General features: G+C 40.8%; 1 long non-coding RNA gene and 1 pseudogene across 1 annotated transcript; both read left to right on the top strand.

The window, feature by feature from the left end:
• Positions 1–1,066: 1,066 nt before the first annotated feature.
• LOC109483018 lies at positions 1,067–7,109 on the top strand (annotated as a pseudogene).
• A 632-nt stretch (positions 7,110–7,741) lies between these two features.
• On the top strand, positions 7,742–12,190 carry LOC109483155. Its single transcript, XR_002140996.1, has 2 exons — positions 7,742–7,962; positions 10,774–12,190. It is a non-coding gene; the product is annotated as an uncharacterized LOC109483155 (long non-coding RNA).
• The last annotated feature ends 11,010 nt before the right edge of the window (positions 12,191–23,200 follow it).

Genomic DNA, 23,200 nt, shown 5'->3' on the forward strand with positions numbered 1-23,200 from the left:
AAATCAGGCGAAAATTAATGCGCGCGCTGATGTCATCCATAAAAATTACTTGCTGTGGCCTTGTGATATCTGACCATGTTTCGTCATATCATGTGGCAGACTGAATGTAAACATGGATGTACATATGGAAGTCTGTGTCTATCCTTCTCTCTACCTACTAGATCTATCTACCATGATATGAAATGTGTACAACATGTAGAAGTACAGTACCATGTTAGGGGAGGCGATGAAATAAACATGTAGTGTTACAATGTAGAAGCTAGTACCCTAGTAAGGCCCTGAATGGATTTGAATAACAAGTGTTTGATTATTTGGCAAGACAGCCTTAGAGTTAGGGTTGTACAATGTACTATCTGCACTGTACTGAACTCTTCCAATACTGGTTTTCTGGCAAACCCTATTCAGACCCTTTCAGTCATAAGTCTGAATAGGGTTTAACATCTGTGTCCATAATATCACTAGGGTCCATAATATTGCCACCTTGAGAAATAGTGTGCTTTGAGATATTTTTACTGCAACATACTTTTGGTATGCACTCCTGCACACATCAAATGTACATACCTAGGGTATGTTGCAGTAAAAATATCTTTAAGCACACTTTTTCTCAAGGTGGCGATATTATGGACCCTGGTGATATTATGGACACGGATGTTACTGGTTTTATTCATGCTGATCATGAGACATTTTAGGGAGTGGAAGTTCCAAATGAAAAGAGGGAATGTAGAATGTTAGAATGCACGTCTTACCCATCAATGCTGATCTTTGCCCTGTATATTGCATTGATGTTGAATTGTAACGATACGTTACCTGCAAAAATCTTGCTCATGTTTTTTTAACTCACATGTTAGAAGCAGTTGTACAAGGGATAAGTACAATAATATTATTAAAGCATGTTATTAAAAGTTTGATGTCCAGTAAATGTGTTGTGTCTTAATGTTATGAATGTTATTAATGTTAGCAAGGTTATCAATACAATGCATTGCATTGGGGTACCAGACTGATTGCAGTTCTACCACTTTCTGGCAGGGGGCGCAATTGCAGGTGAATGACTGACCTTTGACCTTCTTCCGGGACCACGATAGCGCGTCGAAAAAAGGCACAACATCAAGAAGTAGCTAGTAGTTGCAGAGCGTATTGACATGGCTGGCAAGAAGTCTTGGTAACTGCTACTTTATTAGTATTGCTGCGTGTTAAGTTTTAGTAGTACGTATTACCGGTAGTACGTTCACACATCATAATGTTATGAAGGGTGACTGGGGAGGGGGGCGGTTCTGAACTTGGAACTTGGGATGAGAACAGCTCTTGAGGTATGGAAAACAGCACTAGACTTGTTTAGTTGTGGTGTCAGTAACGCTACACATATACACGTAACGTTACATGTATGTGTGTGATACCTCGTGATCGTGTGTGTATTTCTACGTATACGTGTGTATATGGGGACTGTATAACTAACTGTATATGGAAAACCCCAGGCCTTGAGGAAGACCCCCCAAAACATGGCGGACCAAATAGTACATGACGCTGGATGGTCCCTCAAGTTTGCTGAACAAAAAGGCTAAGGACTATGCTTCCTGGCGGGATAAAAACAGTTCTGGCCTTAAGCATAATCCTAGATTTTAGGCAGGACAGCCTATACAAATCTGCTGTGTCTGTAGCTGTGTGTGTGCAGGGGTGAGTAGTGCATAGCGTGCCATCTTTGAAGATGTTTTCCCCAGTCAGGTGAGGAGTGCCCCAGACACGGATGTGCTGCACATGTCTGCCAAGAACCACGCCAGGAAACTTCTGAGCGGGCTGAACAACCAGCGACAGGACGGGCTGCTCTGTGATGTTGTCATTACAGTAAGTTTATTAACAACAATACATTAATATGCCTCAAGGAGTTTCCTATGATTTGAAGAGTATGTACCAGACTGCCCTTTCTGGGAGAGTTACATTGACCATATAGTGTGAAGAACTGTCGGAATGGCAAGATTTTGGATTATGGTGTGGTCTGTTACAGCAGGGATCGAAATACTGTGTGCATGTGCACCCAAATTATGAGGTTACCCCTGTCCTTAGTGCTGAAGGTCCTTCCTTTCCCTTGTCTTATGTAAAATAATCTTAAAATTTTATTATTTTTCTGACACTTAGATGTCAATAATATGCTATATCCTATGTAATTTTAGTATCTTCATATACGTAAACCTACAAAAATAGTTGGCTGCACCACAGAAAAAATTGGGTGTACAGATGCAGCTTCAAATTTGGGTGCACCAAAGTGCACATGCACCCAGTATTATGAGTCCTGAGTGCACCTATTCCCAAAACTGAATTTGGAGCTCTGCTGTATCTGTATTTAGGTGTGTGGGAGATCCCTACCAGCCCACAGATGAGTACTAGCAGAACAGAGTGAGTACTTCAGAGCCATGTTTACTGCCGGCATGTTCGGCTCAGAACCAAGAGGTCCTGGGTTCGAATCCTGCCAAGTCACCAGCCTTGTGCTCTTGGTTGTACTGTTGTATAGGTGTGTGGGAGGTCCTTACCAGCCCACAGAGGAGTACTAGCGGAACAGAGTGAATACTTCTGAGCCATGTTTACTGGCCCCCTGGCGGCTTGTTATGGTACTGCATGACGTATTAATTTGGAGCTCTGTTGTACCTGTAGGTGAATGGTAGATCCCTCCCAGCCCACAGAGGAGTACTAGCGGAACAGAGTGAGTACTTCAGAGCCATGTTTACTGCCGGTATGCTGGAGACCAGGCAGACAGAGGTGGAGGTTGGAGGGCTGGAACCTTTAGCTGTGGATCAACTTATCAACTACATGTACACTGGCGAACTGGAAGGTTTGGAAACTTTAGAAGTCTTAATTTGCATGATAAATACAAAAATTCTATAATTCTATGTTCTACATTATAATGAAACTGTCATGTACATTTTGTAACACATATTAAGGAGTTAAATGTTTAAGAATGTGTTGAGAGGAAGTGTCCAAAAATTGTTCTACCGTAATTCCTAATTTTTTTCACAGTACTTTTAATATGTTCATGATTTTCGTGGTCACTTCTGTACCGTGAACTTACCTTTCACAGATTTTCCAACTTTGTTTTTCCTGCACCTTTCACCACTGTGAACATATACTTAAGTCCTGTGAACACCTCCATTTTTCTCAGACCGTGAACTTTTGCTACCATGAGCAAGAAGTGAAGTACCTTTACTATGTCTGTATGTTCAGTGACCCCTGACAATGTCCAGGACCTGTTGGCAGCAGCAGACATGCTCCAGCTGTCAGACGTCAAAAAGTGCTGCACAGACCTTCTACTCAGACTCATAAACACTTCCAACTGCCTAGGTAATCATTGCAGTTATGTTTAATGAAGGAAAACATATTGTTTTTCTCAGTTTCCTCTTCCTCTTCTGAACATGCAATAAACTTATTTGATTTGATTTATTGAAATTGTAACAATACAATACACATGGGACAAAGGCAGCTGTTGCTGGTGTTGTGTCCCACACATAGAAACAAATACAGGACAGACAATACTCCTTTTCACTTGAGTTAAGTGATAAAAGTCATGTCAAGTGCCTTTCCTAAGGGCACAGGATCAGTGGCGTATGAGGGCTTGAACCCGGGACCTCTTGGTTCCGAGTCAAGCACTCTGCCGTCAGGCCACACGACCCCACAGTGTTGTGTTGTTTTAGGGATGAAGTGTTTGGGTGAGACGTACATGTGCAGCAGTCTGGTCAACACAGCCCTGCAGATCATCAAGTCCAGGTTCGCAGCTGTAGCAGGTGGCGAGGAGTTTTTACAGCTGTCTGGAGAACACCTGACTCAGATACTCAGCCTGGACGACCTGGAGCTAGGTCAGTTTTCCCTCTCATGGTGTGTTCTTGTGGAAATGATTTGATTTATTGAAATTGCAACAATACAATACACGTGGGACACAGGCAGCTGTTGCTGGTGTTGTGTCCCACACATAGAGGCTAATACAGGACAGGACATTACTCATTTTTACTTGAGTTAAGTGGGGAAAGTCATGTAAAGTGCCTTTCCCAAGAGCACAATATCAGTGGCATGTCAGGACTCGAACCCGGGCCCTTTTGGTTCAAAGTCAAGCACTCTGCCGTTACGCCACACGACTCCACATTGTAGAAATGCAGATTTCACTTTAGAATAGGATTTGAAATCCTTTAACTTTTTTTTTTGCACTCTTGTAGGTAACATTGAAAAGGTTTTCATGTGTTTCACTTACAAAATAGGGTACGACTTCTTTGGTTCTTATAAATGTTCCAGTTTTTGTGTGTTCACAGGTAGTGCAGGTGAGGACCTTGTATTGTTGATTGTGCTGAAGTGGTTAGATCACTCCCCAGACTCCAGAGTTACTGAGCTGAGACCTGTACTACAGTCTGTCCGACTCAACCAAGTTTCAAATGATGTTCTTCAGAAAGCCCTGGACAACAGCAGTCTACAACAGTCACCAGGTTAGTTCTGTGTTTTCATGAGTTTGAAAGCCTTACCTTACCAAAGAAGGCTGTTGTAGCATTTTCTCATTTTTCTATCATGCAAATGATTTCCACGTCAACTGATGTCGACATTTACTTAACTAACAACTTGACTGATTTTGACTGATCAGCATTGATTATTCAATCATTACTTAAGCTACCAAAGTATCAAAAATCACTAGAATATGTCAGCCACTTCTTGAGTTTCTGTATTCATTTTGTACTTCACTTCTACAATTTCTCACCTGGTTTAATAACCTACTGCCTTCTCCTACATGTAGAATGTGTTGAATACCTCAGAAGAGTACAAGAGGGCAAAACGGCTGAAAGTGACCAACTGCCGGTACAGGCCCGAGTTCCCACCAAATACTTGTATGTCTTGGGAGGCCACACGCAATCAAGGACAATGTAAGTTATCTCTCATTTATATTAGCTTTACTGAAGGAAAACATGTTGTTTTTGTTCAGTTTCCTCTTCTTCTTCTCCAAACAAATAAGGTCAATGACCTGGACCAGACGTCTGTCACCATGGTAACTGGTGTTGGGTTACATCATGTTGCAAGTGTTCACCATATATCTGAGTGTGTTTGAGTAAGAACAAACAAACCAGTACATTGTAGTTTGTTATAAGCTGGGCCATGTGAAGGAAACATGATGCATAAATTTGCTTTGCAAATGTTACCCTTAAGTTTCTAATGAGGTGAAATTGTTTGTTGACATATTTCAGGGGAAGGAATCCCACACCGAAGTGTGAGAGATTCAACCTGAAAACACAGGAATGGTCTGACATCGCAGACCTCCCTCCCTCCATGTCAGGACCCCATCACATCATCTCCCAACATGCTCTTACTGTGGACGACAACCTCTATGTTCTTAACATCCTGAAAACTGAAAACCCCAGCCAGGCTACACACTACAGTAAAATCACCTACCACATGTGGAAATACAGCTCCATACATGATAACTGGGTTAGCATGAACTCCGAATTCCAGCTACCGTGTCTTCCGCAAGAATTCCAGGGAGCTACGGTCGTCCATTCTCAACCAGACAACATTGTGTACCTCATATCTTCCCATACGTTCTTAGCTTTGGATCTCAATCACGATTCGTGTGAAAGACTGCCTGATTTTTTGGAGCCAAAGATCTACCATGGAGGAGCCGTATTGAATGGGAAGTTGTATGTAGCGGGCGGGATGCACACTGGAAGTTGCTGTGGAGTGTTAGGTCGGATTGAAGTCTTTTCGTCGATGCACTGTTACGACCTTCATGAGAAGAGGTGGACTGAGAAAGCAAGCATGTTGGACAGAAGAGCTGGGATGGGGTTTGCAGAACTAGGTGGGTCTCATCACTGGTTACTAGTGCTGTGTACTAGTTTGCTGGACCGGTTCCGGACTTGTAAAAATGTTTAGGTTCAAGCACAAAAAACCTTAAAGTCAAGAACCGATTCCATACTTATTAAAAAAAAAACCCATGTCACATACCCCTTTTCTTTCCAAACCACCTAAAACCTTCCATAGATTGCAAAATCTGTGCTTCAAAATAAAGAAAACATTGCCATCGGGCATCGTCAAGTGTCGGCCTGCGTGTTATGTGGCCACAGTTTTGCCCAAACAACATTGCAAGGTTGCCAACATGCAATTATGTAATACATATGCCATGGGTTTAGGTCCAGACTTACAAGTCCGGAACTGAACCTAAACCTCTGGACTTGAAGCCGGACCTGAACCTAAATGTGGGTTTAGGTACACAGGGTTTAGGTACATGTTCTTTAATTTTTACAGGAGGGAAGCTGTATGCTGTAGGAGGTTACCAGCACATCCGGCGGCTGGACACAGCAGAAGTGTACAGCCCAGAGTCAGACAGCTGGACATACATCGCACGTCTGCACAGGTCCAGGACATACTGTCCTCTACTGACATGGAATGGGAGGCTGTATGTAATTGGAGGTAAAAGTACATGTGTAGTGTACTAGCTGGAGGAGCATGTTGGCAGAACGTACTGCGCCTGCACAAAACTATAGTTTTCCATGGTTTTTGTTGGATTTTTGGTCACCGTTGCATCAGAATTTTGCTTGTTGCAGAAGAAATATTTTCCAACATAACATTTGGAAACTACAGACAGATTGTTTACCTTATACACGCGAATATGACCTTTATGAGACATTCTGCCAAAGTGCAATGCACAATACATTATGGGTGATTTTTGTTTATGCTAATCGATGTCTGTTACTTTGCAGGTAAGTCTCTAACCAGGAAGGATGGAGGTGCCAGGATCACCCTGAGCTGTGCAGAAATGTATGATCCCCAGACAGACTCCTGGAGAAATGTCCCTAACATGAAACAACAACGCTGTATGATGGCAGCCGCTGTCTTGTGATGGTCCCAACATATTTGTCTCAACATAGTTTGTTGGAACACTTTTCTCTGCATCTCTGCCATGTGAAATGAATGAGCAAAGGGTCATTTTTACTTCCTAATGCGCTCCCATGCAGTCCCAGTAACTTATGTACGCTATTTCGAGTCAATCATGTTGCAATGCCTGATTTTAAAGAAACTGTTCCTATTAGGGAAGTTACTGTTTATGTGGCTATTTATTTAAATTTGTAGTAACTTAAAGATATTTGAGAAAGAAAAATCTTGATTGTTATCTATAATCCAATGTCTATTTATTACAAGTGAGTGAATTGCAATAAAACTATTTTTTACATTATGATCTCTGTGAATGGAGGTATTGTTTTCAGTTTGTTACACACACACACACGAAAACACACAAACACTACCAAAAACATAGCCTTTGCGAAGGTAACTACGTTTTTATGTTTACCTTCACATAAGGAAAACATAGTGTTTTTGCTCTGTTTCTTCTCCAAACAAATAAAAAGGTCAATGACCTGAACCAGTCTGTTGGGTTACACCATGTTGCAATTTTATAGCAGGAGGGATTTATAGCCTGGGTACCATCCGGATTTTCGCTACGCAACGCTCGAAAAAATCGAGCGTTGCGTAGCGAAAATCCGGATGGTACCCAGGCTAAGGGATTTATACTCCTGTCACCCTACATATGAATGTGTTTGAGTAAGACAGAGCGGACTATATGCGAAGGTAAACATTATGCATTTGCTTTGCAAATGTTTTACCCTTTGTTGTGCATTTCTATGCTTCGACGCAAGAGGACGCGCTTGCACTGCACCAACACGCGCGTACGTACTCTGACCTGACATGACCCCGTCTTAAGTCTTGCATCATGCAATATGCTAATGTCATGTCATTCACCCCTGACCACACAACACACACAGACAGAAGGCTCACCTCCCCCACTACACCCAGCACAGAACTATTTTTCTCCCGCTCTACATGTTTCCAAGATGATCAACGCTCCTTTTAAACTGCTGCGGGCGGCAGGAAGGCGGCTGCCGAGGCAGGGGAGGGTATTCACCGGGCGCTCGACGCTGTTGTGGTACCATATGCACAGCCGGGATCACATAGGTAAGTTAGTACTCCCTTGTACTTAGTACTATACCCTCCAAGCACACTGTTTTATACTCTCCAAGCAGAGGTTGTGGGGAATGATCGTTACCTTTTTATATATGGCCGTTTTTTTTTTGTCCTGGTCCCCATCGTCGGTGGCCTCGGAGCTTCTCTGGCTAATGGACACTGCCTGGCCAATTTGATACTGTCTTTTTGCCACCGAGAGGGATCTGCTTGGAGATTAACTGTTTTACGCTTCGCCTGTTTTGGTGTGTTTTTATCGGGCTAGATCTTTTTGTACCGTTACTGGTATGTTTTTAGGACAGTCTAGTAAATGGAAACTGTCTGGTAAATGGACACTGTGTCAATAATTTGCAGCCATCGAAAGACCTGCTTGGAGATTTGAATATCTCAGCTAAACTAGCCTGCTCCAGTCTTTCATACAATTGAGTGTCCTTCAAGAGTTGTTATAGATTTGAAAGCTCATTCGTTTTGTTTAGCATGCATAGTCAGTACAGGCTTCACCATACACGGCTCTTAAGGTCAGTGCAAAGATTTACGATCTCAAGCAGATGTGAGAAACAGTCTAATCCTAGTGTTTTAGCTCAGTTTTTGCAACATTTTAGTGCTTTTTAGTATAATATATTTCAAGGATTTGTCTTCTGCATAAAGTGCACTGAGAAGGTGCAAAATTGAGAATGCAATGCTAGAAAAGGGCAACAAATGTTGCAAAAACAGGTGTTAACACAAAGAAGGAGACGGATCGTAACATCTGCTTGGAGGGTAAAGTCCACACCTCTCGAGACACTGAGGAAAAACTATCAGTTATACGAAACTGTCATTCCCTGATGCTGCATACCCATTTGCTACATGCTGGTTGATTGAATAGTGTGAGAAAAACAAGGAGAGGTGGCAGGTTAGCATGCATGTTCCAACATTACCTGTCCTTGGTTCAGGCCTAGGTGCCCGCCACCTGTGTACACAGCGCGACCTTTTGTGTCTGGGGCACACCACAGCAGTGTGTAAACAATACTTGATCAATGAGACGAAGTGGGAACAATATGGCGTTCTTTATTGAAAGTTCATGCCCGAGGGCTAATTGCATAACTGACAAAGACAATATGAGTACAGAATGCACCTTCCTATCGGTACGTTTTCGTGTAATCCTAAAAGTCCTAAAATAAAATGTATTTAAAGTATAAATTTTCAAGTTATTTTCGCTGGTAAGACTAAGAGGCCCTGCAATGCCTAAATTCGCGTCCTGTGAGTGTCTGTAATAAATTTTCATGTTATTTATGCTACTAAGACTAAGAGGCCCTGCAATGCCTAAATTCGCGTCCTGTGAGTGTCTGTAATAAATTTTCATGTTATTTACGCTACTAAGACTAAGAGGCCCTGCAATGCCTAAATTCGCGTCCTGTGAGTGTCTGCAATACTATTACCAAGGACGTCATATCAAGATATAACTCCCTTGTATCAACCCAGCATGATTCAGACACCCTTAAGTAGTGCCTGAAAGGCAATGACCTGCCAGTGATATGCGTACGTGCAGCTAGACATGTAAACATGTAGTGTAGGCTATCTAAGGGGTTCCATGAGTTTGTGTATGCATGTTTTTTTTTTGCATAACTTTAGAAATCATGGATGGATTGTGATGATATTTGGTATGTGGATAGATCTCTGGAGGACGAAGGTCAATGGCGATTATGGGCCTCCTAGCGGCTTTCTTTGGTACTGCAGTACAACGTCTGATTCCGGTAAAGGATATGATTTTCACATATACAATATATGTAATTTGAGTAGAGAATGCTATCAATCAAAAAGATTTTTCTAATTACAACCTTATTTCCATCATCAATGAAACAAAATAAAAAAAGGTAAACAAAACAAAATATAAAATAAAATAAAATTCTCAAAAGCTCTATATTGCAGGTATAAGATCTCCGAACTCTTGTTTAAAACCTACTCAGATAGTAGATCATAGTAGACGTCATATAGAGCTCCCATTACAAAATAGACGTCACTAAATACTACGTGCCCTTCCCGTTCCCTATAGTCAGGATACAGGATACACAAAAACCCCACACAAGCCTCGGGATCGTATTACGGCTAGAGGTGACCGAGGACTCAGACAAGGTCGACAGGCGTCAACCGGTCTGAAATATATCGTCATACTGTAATTCACTTTATCTTCACGTTAGGAAAATTTCACGGTCTGGGGAAAATGAACATGATCACAATTTTACAACCACAATCTTCATGGTGGCTGCAAGGGCAAGGGGGGTTAAATGATTTGATGACGGTATTATTAAATGTTCACGGTACTGTAGTGGCCGTGAAAACAGTGAACATAAAAGTACTGTGAAAAAGTTAGGAAAAACTATGCTCATCTATTTATTATTGTTATTTATTTATTTATCTATCATTAATTTATTATCATGCTCATTTCAACCTTATTTACATAAACAACGAGACAAAAGATAATATCCACCAAAGCTCTTAATATTTCATGGCGTGTGAGGCCTCCGAATTGTTGTTATGTTTACCGCAGGAAAACATATTGTTTTTGCTCACTTTCCTCACATAAGGTCAATGACCTTGACCAGACGTCTGTCACCATGGTAACTAGTGTTGGGTTACATCATGTTGCAATTTATAGCAGGAGGGATTTAGGCTCCTGTCTCACCATATATATGAATATTTGAGTAAGAATTAACAGAGAAGACCATATGGATATGCGATGGTAAACATGGTGCATTTGCTTTACAAATGTTACCTTTCTAGTTCAATGAGTGAATCACGTTAACACCTAGTAACTTTTTCTTCCAGGGTCTTCGGGGTTTTGGGCGGCCATTGCGTTGACCACAGTGGTGCCTGTTTTGGTTGTGATGCTGGCTGACAGAACCGTGGAAAAGCGACTGAGAGGGAAGACAAAAGAAGAGCAATGGCTCGAGGTGGCTTCGTCGGTGGCCAAGTGACAGCAAGCGGCCAAGTGGAAACTGTGTGAAAACTGAATTATTCCATGTTAGTAACAATTGGCCAAACTGGCCCTGACACGTGATAGACACGTGAAACACACGTGATAGAGACGTGATGTGGAACAGTCTGATGTGAACAATAGTAATAGTCAGAAACAGATGCACATATGAACGATTGTTGAAATATGCGTTTTCCACAAGTGCCAAGGTCACCAAGATGGCGTCCTCGTGAAAGAACGAAGTGCAATGGAATCACAGAGTCTAGTTTGATTCACCAGAATGGATTTGTTTTTAAGTTTGAAGGAAGAAAAAGATTTTTGTTTGGCACACAGAAAGAATGTCTGCGATTAGACTTAAGTATTCTTTGAGAACAACAAATTAACTAGTATTCGGAGACTTCCATGAAATATTTAGACTTTTGTGATTTTTTTTCTGTTTTTAGATTTTGTCACTGATTATGGAAATGTTTAACACAACGAAGTGTTTAGCACAAGTTTTAATACAAGTTATGTATGGCGGTTGTCTCAACTGAAGATTACATATAATATTTTACACGTGAGAGGCCTATCCTATAGCAAAGTTTTGTTTATTATCAAAAAGGACACTTTACGAGACATTTGCTGAACCCAGCCAAACAATTGTACAATTATCAGATTTTAGACATTTTCAGTGTAAGTGCTTAGATGCCATGCTTCCTAAAGTGGTGAATACAAAGGTCAGTGATAACGTACACAAAGATTTAAATATAGAAACGTAGGACTTTGGACCCTCCACCTGAGCTAATGTGATGATGCAACCGCAGGGTAACACCTGTAACCATACGTAACATAGCAAACAGGCCAAGACGGTCCCGCCTTAAGCTTCGGTCCCGCCTTAAGCTTCGGTCCCAATCGGAAAAAGTCGCCCTGTCGGGTAGTTTCCGGGCTGTTTTTTTTGGGGGGGGGGGGGGCACTTTCGGGTGAGACCCCTACGTGGCCCCGCAGTACACCCTGCGGCTATCGGGCTATTCGGCCCGGCCGGGACCCGAGAAGAATTTAGTTGGGGAGAAAGAATGGGTGAAATGTGCTGTATTTGCTCTTGAGCAAATGTCGGCCTTTCTAGTTCTTGAAGATGTCGTTCTGACTGATATTGTACACATCAGTTGGAACTTTTGGCACAGTACAATGCGGATGGTTTACGATGTCGATAGAACAAAGTATTAAAGTAACTGGCATTTGGATGTGTCTTGCGACCTTAAATGTTATCAATAAACTCATCACAGACCACAACGGGACTTTCTCAAAATCATGACAGTGCCACCGTCGCCAATTGAGGTTGAATGATAGAAAGAAAAATATTGGTAAGGCAAATAATGGTATAATGATAATAGTGTTGGTTTAATACGGTTTAAAGCTTAACAAAGAAATGCAAATTATGTTGATTCATTAACAAGTAAGGCCGTGTTTAAGTGAAGTCACCCAAACCGCGATTCGGGTAACTCGCATTCCTCACATCTGGTCCACGTGCCATACATTCCTTTTAAAACGTGCCCGATCACGATTCTCCGAAACTACATTCATTGTTGTTTGATGAAAACACGCTAGGTAGCGTGTCATTATTGTCAGAGGTCAACGACCTGCTTGCTGGTCTCCCCCTCCCAGCGTATCTCGGCCGAATGCCGATGTGGTCCCCCCAGAGGCGGTGAAGCTCGCCCTAGAACGGACACATTATTTGACCATTACTGCTCTTTAAGTTGCTGCCACGTAAAATTTGGTATTGCATATAAATATAGAAATATACCACCCCATAATCCATGACCAAGTGAAGTCACATTGAAATCACATTGTGTTCAGACGCAAATCGCGATGCGGGAAAACCGATTCGAAACCACCTCTAGAAGTGGCTTTGGATAGAGGCGCTTTTAATGTAATTTGGAGCGTTCAGATGGAGCCACTTGAAACCGGTTTCGGGGTAAACCACATGTAAAGCGCCTTGGGTGACTTCACATAAACACGGCCTATGATGGTACAATCACACCGGTGTTCAAGCTAACTTAATTACTTAATTGAGAACATGCAAATTATGGTGATTCCTTATCAGGTGGTTAGACCACGCTGCTGCTCAGAGCAAGATGGCGAGTCACGATGCTTGGACGGGGAAGAACTCGGTGGTGAAAATTCGTCCTTTAAGACGAGCTACGTCCGTTTAAGGAGGTGAGCCGCACTTAATATGTCCTTTATGTTGTAGTCACTGTTTGGGCCGAACTCGTTGCAATGAAATGAATTGTTTGGGATCATGTGGCATATTAAACGGCAGAGCGTTTGGCTTGAAACCAAGAGGTCCCGGGTTCGAAGCCTGCCGATCTTGTGCTCTTTGAAAATGCACTTTGACTACTTTTCCTGAATAGAGGCCTGGCGAACCCCGCCTCGTATTAGCGACAACTTTGAAAGGCAGCAGAATCTTCAGGCAGATGAAGGCGGCTGCCTCAAAATGAGAGAAGAAGAAGCTAAATCACAGAATTCCCTGTGTTTAAACCTGCACTTAGTAAAGCCGCCGTTCGGGGGCGTTTTTTTTTCATGTCCGCTTCAAACTACAATGTAACATGACTATACATTTAGATACCCTTCTTTTATTACCTTTATTACCTTCGCCAAGAAGCTATTTTCGAAGGCGTTGGTGTGTGTGTGGGGGGGGGCGTTGGTGTGTGTGTGTGTGTGTCTGTGTGTGTTGGTGTGTGTGTGTGTGTGTGTGTCAGTGTCAAAACGATAACTAGAGAAGGCTTATATGGATTGTCTTGATATTTGGAATGTAGGTAGGTCTTGATAAGATCTCGAAATCATTCAATCATGGACCCCCTGGCGACTTGTTATGGTACTGCAGCAGAACTTCCGGTTTTGATATCTCATAACCTGGACATGCATGCTAGGGTCACGAAATTTGGAAGGTAAGTAGCTTATGCTGAGAATTTGCTCTAATCGGCAACCCAAAGAAGATTTTAGACCTCAAACTAACGATTTGAATATTGCAATGTATGATACATTGTTAGTAATTGTTATTCTCTAATATTTGGCCTGTAACTTTCTGAATGTGTATTTCTTTTACACCCTAGGCTTAAGATGCTGCTAATGTATAGCTGACATTGTGGGACCTGTCTCCTGTGTGTGCTGTGGGACCTGTCAGCTATCCTGTGTACCTGTCAACACTCTAGAAGTCCTTTCTTTATTCGAGGAGGATCTACCTGTTTCTAAAGAACCTATTAACCTATCCACAAGAGAGAAGAGAACATCGGACTTGACTGTGAGTTGGTTTTTATTTATAAACTCTTTCAAAAATGTGGTCTGCATGCCGCAATGCGTAATCAGCCGTTTTAGTGTTTGCATAATGGAAAGTCGGGTCAATCTATTCACCGTTAAACTGTTATCTGTGTGATAAAACGTCCAGCCAGTACAAGTGAACCGTAATACGTGCTCGTTGCTTTGCAGCATTCTGCACCTTGTCATTTCAATTTTGCATAATTAAGGTTGAACAACTCTGATTTAATATCAATTTAATCTACGTGAAACCAACCTGAAAAATGTAAATCGCGGTCGCTGCCGTATGAAATTTAGCATGCAAAGCGCGATCGGGACCTCCCATGCAGATCCTTAAAAATGACAATGAAAGATGTTGGGAAAGGGCATGTTTGCGAATCCTCTGAATTTTTTATTATAAAACTTTTTAGTAAAAGTCATTGTTGAAACTCAGCTAGGCCCTCCCTGCTATTTGTTGTCATTTTCTGAAAGAGTTCACATTCCTAATTAATATTTAGTTTAAGGTTGTGACTAATCTTTTATTGCGAATATGACGGAGAACACAGTACATTTTCCTATTTAGGAAAGCACTTGTAATGATTGCCTGTAGTTTCATTCTGTATAGCAATGGGATATATTTTCAAAATCATTTGTGATCAAACTGTTTTCCCTGATATCCTCTTCATCATGATCCACATCCACACTTTAAAAAAACCATTTCTATTATAATAATGAAAATGTTCAGAAACGAAAATATGTGATTCAAAACAATCAATAAAGCAACAATGTTCAGCAAAATAAAAGCATTCAAAATGGAAAAAAATGAAGAGACATTTCATTATGATCATGAACTCTAGCTGTTAATGTTTACTGGTGAAGATGTAACGTTACATGCACAGTCAAGATTTGGCATTTGTTGGTATCTGACAAAATTGTTTTCTTTTTCTGACTTTAAAAAAATAATACCAACCATGATTTGGAACATATGACAGTACAAAATGTAAGCTTTTCTTCCAAGGAAAGTCCAGAATATGAAATGTTCAAAACAATGACAAAACTGTATTACGATCTGCTCTTTTTAAATTCCTTTAAGAAAAAGTCCTTTGTGCGAAGATATGACAGTATACATGGTGAAACAGAATTATTCATATTAAAAAATATATACAAAAACACAGTATAGGCGTTTCACAAACTTTTCTTTTTTAAACAATGATAGAGTGGATTTCTGGGAAAGTACTTTTGTCACATAATGATTGTTTAGAATATGTCCTATTTCTTTACAGAAAATGGAAAAGGCAGTGTTGTGCTTTCTTTCTGTAGAGTGAAATTCAATGTACTACTAACAGGTAAGCTGTGTGTGATGTTTCAAAGGGAGGAATCAGCAAAACAAGTCTACTAGTCTTTTTGCAAGGATTATAATTACTCTCAAGTTCAGCTTTCTACTACTTGCAGTCAAGACAGTGTAGGTAGAAGGAGGTTAAACTCAATCTTAGTATAGCTAAACTGTAGATAGAGGAACAGTTAGCAATTGATAAAAGTCCAGTGTCCAGCAGGTATGGCCTTGACAGTGGGGCAGGATATCTTTCCTGGTCCTGATGGTCTCTGCAAAAGATAAACATTAATAATCATATAGTCTCAATTGACTTAAAATTGTAAGTTAAAAGAGTTGAGTGTGTCTTTTTAGTGAATGACCACAAATGACCATTCTGGGGCCTTCCATGTCGCATGAATCTGATTTTTTCTTGCTTTCGTCATGTCCAGATTGTGCTCCCATTTATTAATCTGAAGTTTTATAGATTGAAGTTTTACGTCTGTCTTTTAAGCAAATGACCACTTAATGCCCTGCAAATTATTGGCCTTCGCACAACTTGGCTAAAAATCCGGACCACCAGAAACAAGTCCAAAATATAGGCATCTCCTTCTTGCAAAGTTTCCGTGCTGTATACGCTTTTAAAGTACCATTTTTGCCGAAATATTGTGATGTATACTTTGCCCGAAAAAGGTACTTTAAAAGCGTCACAGTACAGCACGGAAAAATCGTAGGAATTCAGGAGACACCTATTTGAATTTTATCATCTGTGGTGGTGGATTTTGGCCCACATGTCTTAGGGTTGATATTTTACAGGGCGTTAAGTGGTCATTTGCTAAAAGACGGAAGTAAAACTGTCAATAATGATTTATAAAACTTTGGATTAATAAATAGGAGTACAATCTGGACATGGCCACAACAAAAAAAAATCAGATTCGTGCGACAAGAAGAGCCCCAGAATGGTCATTTGTGGTCATTCGCTAAAAAGACGCTCCCATGCATTTAAAGTTGATCACATGTACAACTAAAAATACTGTTACAGTAGATCTGTCACAGTGAGAGGTTGAGTTGACAAATTACATAAAAACTTTCTACTTAAAATGTAGCCTCTGTGTTTTAAGTTTCTTACGTTCAGGCAGGTAGTTTTCGGTGTAAAATTTGGGCAGGTTTTAAAATAGCTGATACCGTTAAATCTAGTCTGAAAGAACTTTGAGTGAATAATGGGTGTAGGTTTGTTTTGCTGATTCTTTTCGAGTCAATTTTCCCGCCCAAAAAAAACTACCTGGCACCCTCACCTGGTTAATTAATTGGATTAAGTTTTCCCGCCAAAAAACTTAGTATATGGAGCACTCTAACCTTGAACTTGTGCCCCCCTCCCCACTCTTCCTGCCCACCTCCCACACTGCTTCCACAACTCAGAGTATGTTAGTTACACTGTTCTCCGGACTTCTTCGAACATGTTGTCACCACACTCTGCTACACAAACACTCTGCTACACAAACACTTTGTTCATCGAGTGCAGTTTTTCCACCACTAAGACTTTGGAATGGTTTCTCGCTCTCCTGGTCAGTCAATGCACTAAGTGTACTCCCCGTGGGATGTCTTTCTGGAGACATTGATGCTTCGACACATCAGTATACCAGTGCAATTGACCGACCAGGAGAGCAAGAGACTATTCTAAAGTATAAGTGGGGAAAAACTGCACTCGATGAACAAAGTCTTTGTGTAGCAGAGTGTGGTGACTACATGTTCGAAGAAGTCCAACTAACATACTCTGAGTTGTGGAAGAAGTGTGGGAGGTGGGCAGGAAGAGTGGGGAGGGGGGCACAAGTTCAAGGTTAGAGTGCTCCATATACTAAGTTTTTTGGCGGGAAAACTTAATCCAATTAATTAACCAAGTGAGGGTGCCAGTTTTTTTTTTTTGGCGGGAAAATTGGACAGTTTTAACCAACCACATGTCCAGAGAATTTTTAGTGTAAAAAAAACAAGCAACAATTTTTGGGCAATTTCGCATATTCAACTATGCAATACGAACAATTTTTCAGTGACGCTTAATGTCGAATTAAAGTTGCCGGCTACAATTTAAGTTAAAAGGCTCCTCACGGAAAAAAGCATGCAAAGTCCCTCAGAGTAGAGTGAACTGGGCAAACGAGAGAAAGGCGAGTGTGCATGTGTGCAGCTCAAGGCATGTAGAGTGTTGTCTCGTGTTAACAAAGAAACCATACTCACACCTCCCCATCTTCTTTCACACAGCCCTGCCCATATAAGTTTGGTTCTTCCTTCCGCTCAGACCAGGATTTGGGTCCACATCTGGAAGACGGGAGAAACAAAAGTCAGTGTATAGAAAACAGCAATCGGCCTTGCAAGAAATGATGTCGCACAACAAACAAGTTAACTTTACATAAATCAGGTCACATTCAACAAGTGCCAACATCAAAACCCCAATTTTACAGAAGGGAAAACATGTTGCCAAAACATACACTATCTAGTCCAAAATATGTACAAAAGGCAATTTTACAAGATTCTAAAATCTCCAATCTAGCAGCTATTCAGTGGTTTGTTTGCTCCATTTAAGTATCTAGTTAACCAACATTTAAATGTATTTTCAGCTCAAAAAGCACTACATACCCGGTATCTATGTTATTAGCATAATGGACAAAATTGAAAACAACACTGCAAACTTAAGAAATGAGAAATACACCCGAGTGTCCACTGTCTACAGACAAAAATTTAAACTATAAGGCATGTTAAGTCACATGACCTTCCCTATAGAAACTGGCTTTGAGCTGGATCAAAACAAACTTAAGATATAAAATGTGAATAAAAGCTGAATAAAAGTTCTAAACAGGAACTATGCGGCTCCAGATGTCTTACTGAGGGACGACTGCGTGTGCAAGATGTCGGTTAGCTGAGGAATGAATCCCCTCTAATTCAAAATAAGATATAAAATGTGAAAGTATGACAAGAACAAAGTTATATATTGTATGTACATACATCTCGGTATCTTGCAATCCAGTGGAAAGCACACCCTCTCCTGGTCTTCCCAGGCAGGACGGATCAGGACTGGCTGCCACAGACCCTGCTCGAAGTCCATGCCGAGTGCCGTTACCTTCAGTTCTCCTGGCAGTAGTCACGGGATCTTCCTCAGAACCTAAAAAGGCAAAGAAGGGGATAGTTTTGAGCAACGAATGTGTAGGCATTGTAATCTAAATAGGATAGAGGATGAGGAACACTTTGTATTAGAATGTAGTTTATACAACGAAGAGAGAGCTGAGCTTTATGAACTATTGCAATGTATGTTTCCCCATTTCATACATCTTAGTAACAAAGATAAGTTCATATTTCTAATGGCTTTAGACAAACCTTCAATTATAAAACACAATAATTTGTTAACTTATATCTACATCATTACTAAGAAGCGAGAAGAAGCCAAATTATCGTAATTATTAGACTATATGTCCATAGTACATAGCATTAGCACTAGCTTGTACATTGTATATATTCATTGCAAACTGTGATGTCTTTCCTGTGACCAATGTATTGAACCCAGTGGGTATTTGCGTACAATAAACTAGGTCTTCATTCATTCATTATAATTGTGCAGTCAAACCTGTCCAAGGCGGCCAAACAGGGGACCAAAGAAAAGTGAACACCTTGGACAGGTGGTCTCCTTGAAGAAGACCGCCTCACAACATTACTGAGACATAAATGGTTTCCAAGTCAAGAATGTCGAACAAAGACAATGTCAAATGCTGTAAGCATCTTCAGTTGTGTGGGGAGGGTGGCACATGGCAGAATTAACGTCAAACAAAATCATCATCCAGGAGTCAAGGCAAGTCAGTTGGCCTGTTTCTCCATGATTTCTCATTAGTTATCATCAGTAATCATCATCAAAAATAATGTGGTCACCTTTGACAGGTTGCTTAATGCTTGGGGGAAAAATGGGGAAAAATTTTGGGACTGAGACAAAGTGCTCACCATGGCCAGATGGCCAGCTTGAAGAGATGGCCAGCTTGGAAGGGTTTGACTGTGCTTCAATATATATAAAACCCGAAGGCTTGTGCATTGTTGAAGATGGTACGTACGGTACAATAATATGAAACAGGCAACTAATGTCCAATTCAAACTCAATCAAAGGAATTCCCAGGAATATCAAGTCAGAAATCACACAAAGTAAGAACCTCCATACCTTCTTGTAGTCCTCTTGTCTTTGTTGGACATGAAGGTGACAGCTAGAGGCACTTGTTTCTTGTCCTCTAGACTTGCACAAATGTGTGGATGCAGAACAGACTTTGGTAGAATGGCTGTCCCACCACCTTGAAGGTGGCATCCATATACATGAAAAAACAAAAATGAAAACAAAAATTACAAGTAAATTTACTGATCTGAATAAAGTTCACTGTTATTAATGGGTAACTATGACCCGTATTTGTAATCTTTGTTTTAAGACAAAAAGTTATTTGTGTTCAATTCCCTGTCCACCCCCCACCCCCATAATTTCAATGAAGTCCAAGAGTTTGAGCCTCTCTTAATCGGAAAGGCCGGGTAATTGAAAAAAAAAAAATGTGCTAGCAAATTGGCTTTGCAAAAAAGCGGCAACTACTGTACCACGTCTTTATCCTGGACAGCAGCTTGAGTTGGTGGTCGCTGGCAAAGACTAGGTGTCGGTGCCCATCGTAGTGGATGTCTGCTCTGAGTTCGAAGTCCAGATCTGTTGGATCCTTGGGGCAGAGTTCTTGCCTCGGCTTGCTTGCCATGAAGATCTGGAAGTACATCTTTTCATAAATCATACTGAATTAAATGCAAAGGGTAAAACAAATTACAAAGTCAATACATACGAAAAAAACATACAGTTTTATAAATGAAACAAACATGAGACAGAAGGTATTAAATAAATTAAATTTTGAATAAAAAGCTCACCATGTTTGCCATGATGGGAAGATCCAGGTTCGGTGCCTGTATGTCTATATTCTCACGACTTCCTCCACCATCTGGCTGGCTGACTTGAACAGGTCGTCCACCGCCCTCTGTCGTACATTTGACTGGATCTGAAGGTTGGTTGCTGCGTTCATTGCTATTGTTCCCCCGCGTGCTGACGTGATGTAATGGGTCTCTCGCAAAAAACACATGGATGGGGATCAGATATGGTGCTTGTACAATTTGGCAACCAAGAATGACTGGCCACTGCTATTTTGCTTTTTATCTACACACTTGAGAGTTGACAGTCTGCCGTTTCATCAATTGTAGAACAATTGAAGAGTGCGGCCCTTGTGAACTTCTTAATAGAGCAGAGCATCGTGTTTGAAGGACAGAGAAGCTATTTGCGGAAGTGAAGCGGTGATATCATATTTGAAGGACAGACTATTTGTTCTTCACGGACCAATGCAGCAAATTATAGCGGCAAACACAACACCAACTTTGAATTATTTTATGGCTTTATTAAGAAATATAAGAGAAATCAAAACATTTTCACAAAGAGGTTATTGTAGGATACGTAGTTTTGTAGCAGCCTATTACTAGTAATTGAAGCCAGGGTCAGCCATGCTTGTTATTATTTTATTGGGTTTGACTACAGCTAGCCGGTGTTCATCGGAGTTAAATACCTGCCGAACAGAGAAGAGTCTAGAGCTGTAACGTGGTTATGTAGTAACACTATTCTACTAATAGTAATCTCTGCTGCTTAAACAAGCATCGAAACATCCAGGAGGACCAAACATCCATGACGAGGACGAAACATCCATGACCACGAGGACGAAACATCCATGACGAGGACGAAAGAATTAGAGAACAATGCACTAGGGGACGAAAAGACCTGATCCCAAGTTTTCACACCCGCTAAAGAACATCGCTGAAAAGTAACTAAAATTGTTGTTGTCAGTCCTTCCTTGTGATAGAACGTCGTTGCCCAAACCTTTGTTAGTCAAGAAAACAACCAGGTATCAAAAATACTCAAGTACAAAATGGCCTGTAACAACACGTGTACGGGAATAGATCAGAATAGCGTTCCACGAAATGCAAATTTCTACGGAATATATACTGTTAACGTAACAAATTATAACGTGGTCTGTTGCTACAGGTTTGTTGGAAGTACAAACATGCACATTCAAGGAGATAATTTGTTGCCTTACCTCGCAGAGAACGAGTCTTCTCAGCACCACGCCGTCCTTCCCGCCTTGCCAGCCGCCATTTTCGCTTCTTCTCCAAAATTCGCCCTGCCAGGAAACACGAATTTTCTCCCCCAAACATCCAAAGAACGACATAAATCCTACCTGGAAACGTTCGGACGATATACTGTACACTTCAGACGGATAATTTGTGGACAAAAAGCCGAAATTTACCCCAAAACTTGGAGAGAATTCGCGCACAACACGCCACACGTCAACGCGTCAGCTATGCTGCAGCTGCAGCGAACGGACCGTACCATGTGTGATAATTACATAGGGGTGGTAACGAGATTAATCATTATTGCTCTTGATAATTAATCATCACCATTCCGCCACCAATCAAAAGTTATTATTCTCGCCGCATACATTTAGACTTGTTTTCTGTCTTAAGGATCTGGATACCTTCTGCCACAGCAAGTGTTTATTTCCCTAAACTTGTGAATGTCCCCCATTTGTTAAGTGGGGTGCCCCAAGTGTGGACCCCTCCTTGGTGCTGAACTCACCATCAGTTCCATGTATTAAGTATTGCAGCTGTGGCTACTGTACTAGAGGTTTTGTTTGACACAACAGAACACCCAGAAAAGCGAGGGATTGACGTGTTTTAGTACATATATACATTATATAGTACATAGAAGGCTGTAGATCAACAGGGCCTTTATTTCATAGAAATTTTATTTGCAAAATCATGCCCGAAGGCTAATTGCTTGTACAATCAATCAAGTATAATACTCATTGCAATACAGTAACAGGAGACAGGTAACAACTGTCTGGAAAAAACTTCTACTTCTACAACTACGCTAGCTATTATGGGGTTCGACTTCTTCTTTGAAGGCAGTGGATAATGAATAGTCCCACATTCTGCATAATTAGTGGGTTTTGTGATCTTAGTAGAAACGTAGTCTTATGGTGATCTTCTAAATGACGAAAGGATGGAGAAATTGTTGTAACTGTCTGAAATAATCTGTTTCTTTTGGTCTCATCGGTCTTTATAAACCCTTTTATTAACTGTTAACGTTACCTCAATGAAATGTCATTGGGGTCATATTTATTTTCAGTAATATTCAATCATGATTAAAGCAAAAAAGTAAAAACCAGTTGTAGCGAAGGTACTGTTTGTTAAACTGTCATTACTGTACAATCATTATATGGACGGAAAAAGACACAGATAACTGTCATTTCAGTGTGTTTGTTTAATCATGATCAAATCAGAAAAGTAAAAAAAAAATTCTTTGCAAAGTTACTGTTTATAACAGTTTGTTAGACTATCATTACTGTACCACACACGTGCTTGCTCGATTTCTTTTGCACACTTTGTTTTTCACACTATAATACAAGTGGTTAGGTCACTTTAGTCTTGTGTAAGTCTTGGGTACCATACTGGTATGCTAACTATGTATAAAACATAGGCTGCTGAGCAGAAATTTTGTACAAAAAGCATCATAAGCATTGTAATGTACATGTAGGAAATCATCTAACAATGTGTTTTTTGTCACACAAATATCACTAACGTCAATCATATCAATAACAAATCCTATC

Source organism: Branchiostoma belcheri, unplaced genomic scaffold (genome assembly GCF_001625305.1).
Source record: "Branchiostoma belcheri isolate BF01 breed outbred unplaced genomic scaffold, Haploidv18h27 scaffold62, whole genome shotgun sequence".
Taxonomy (NCBI): domain Eukaryota; kingdom Metazoa; phylum Chordata; class Leptocardii; order Amphioxiformes; family Branchiostomatidae; genus Branchiostoma; species Branchiostoma belcheri.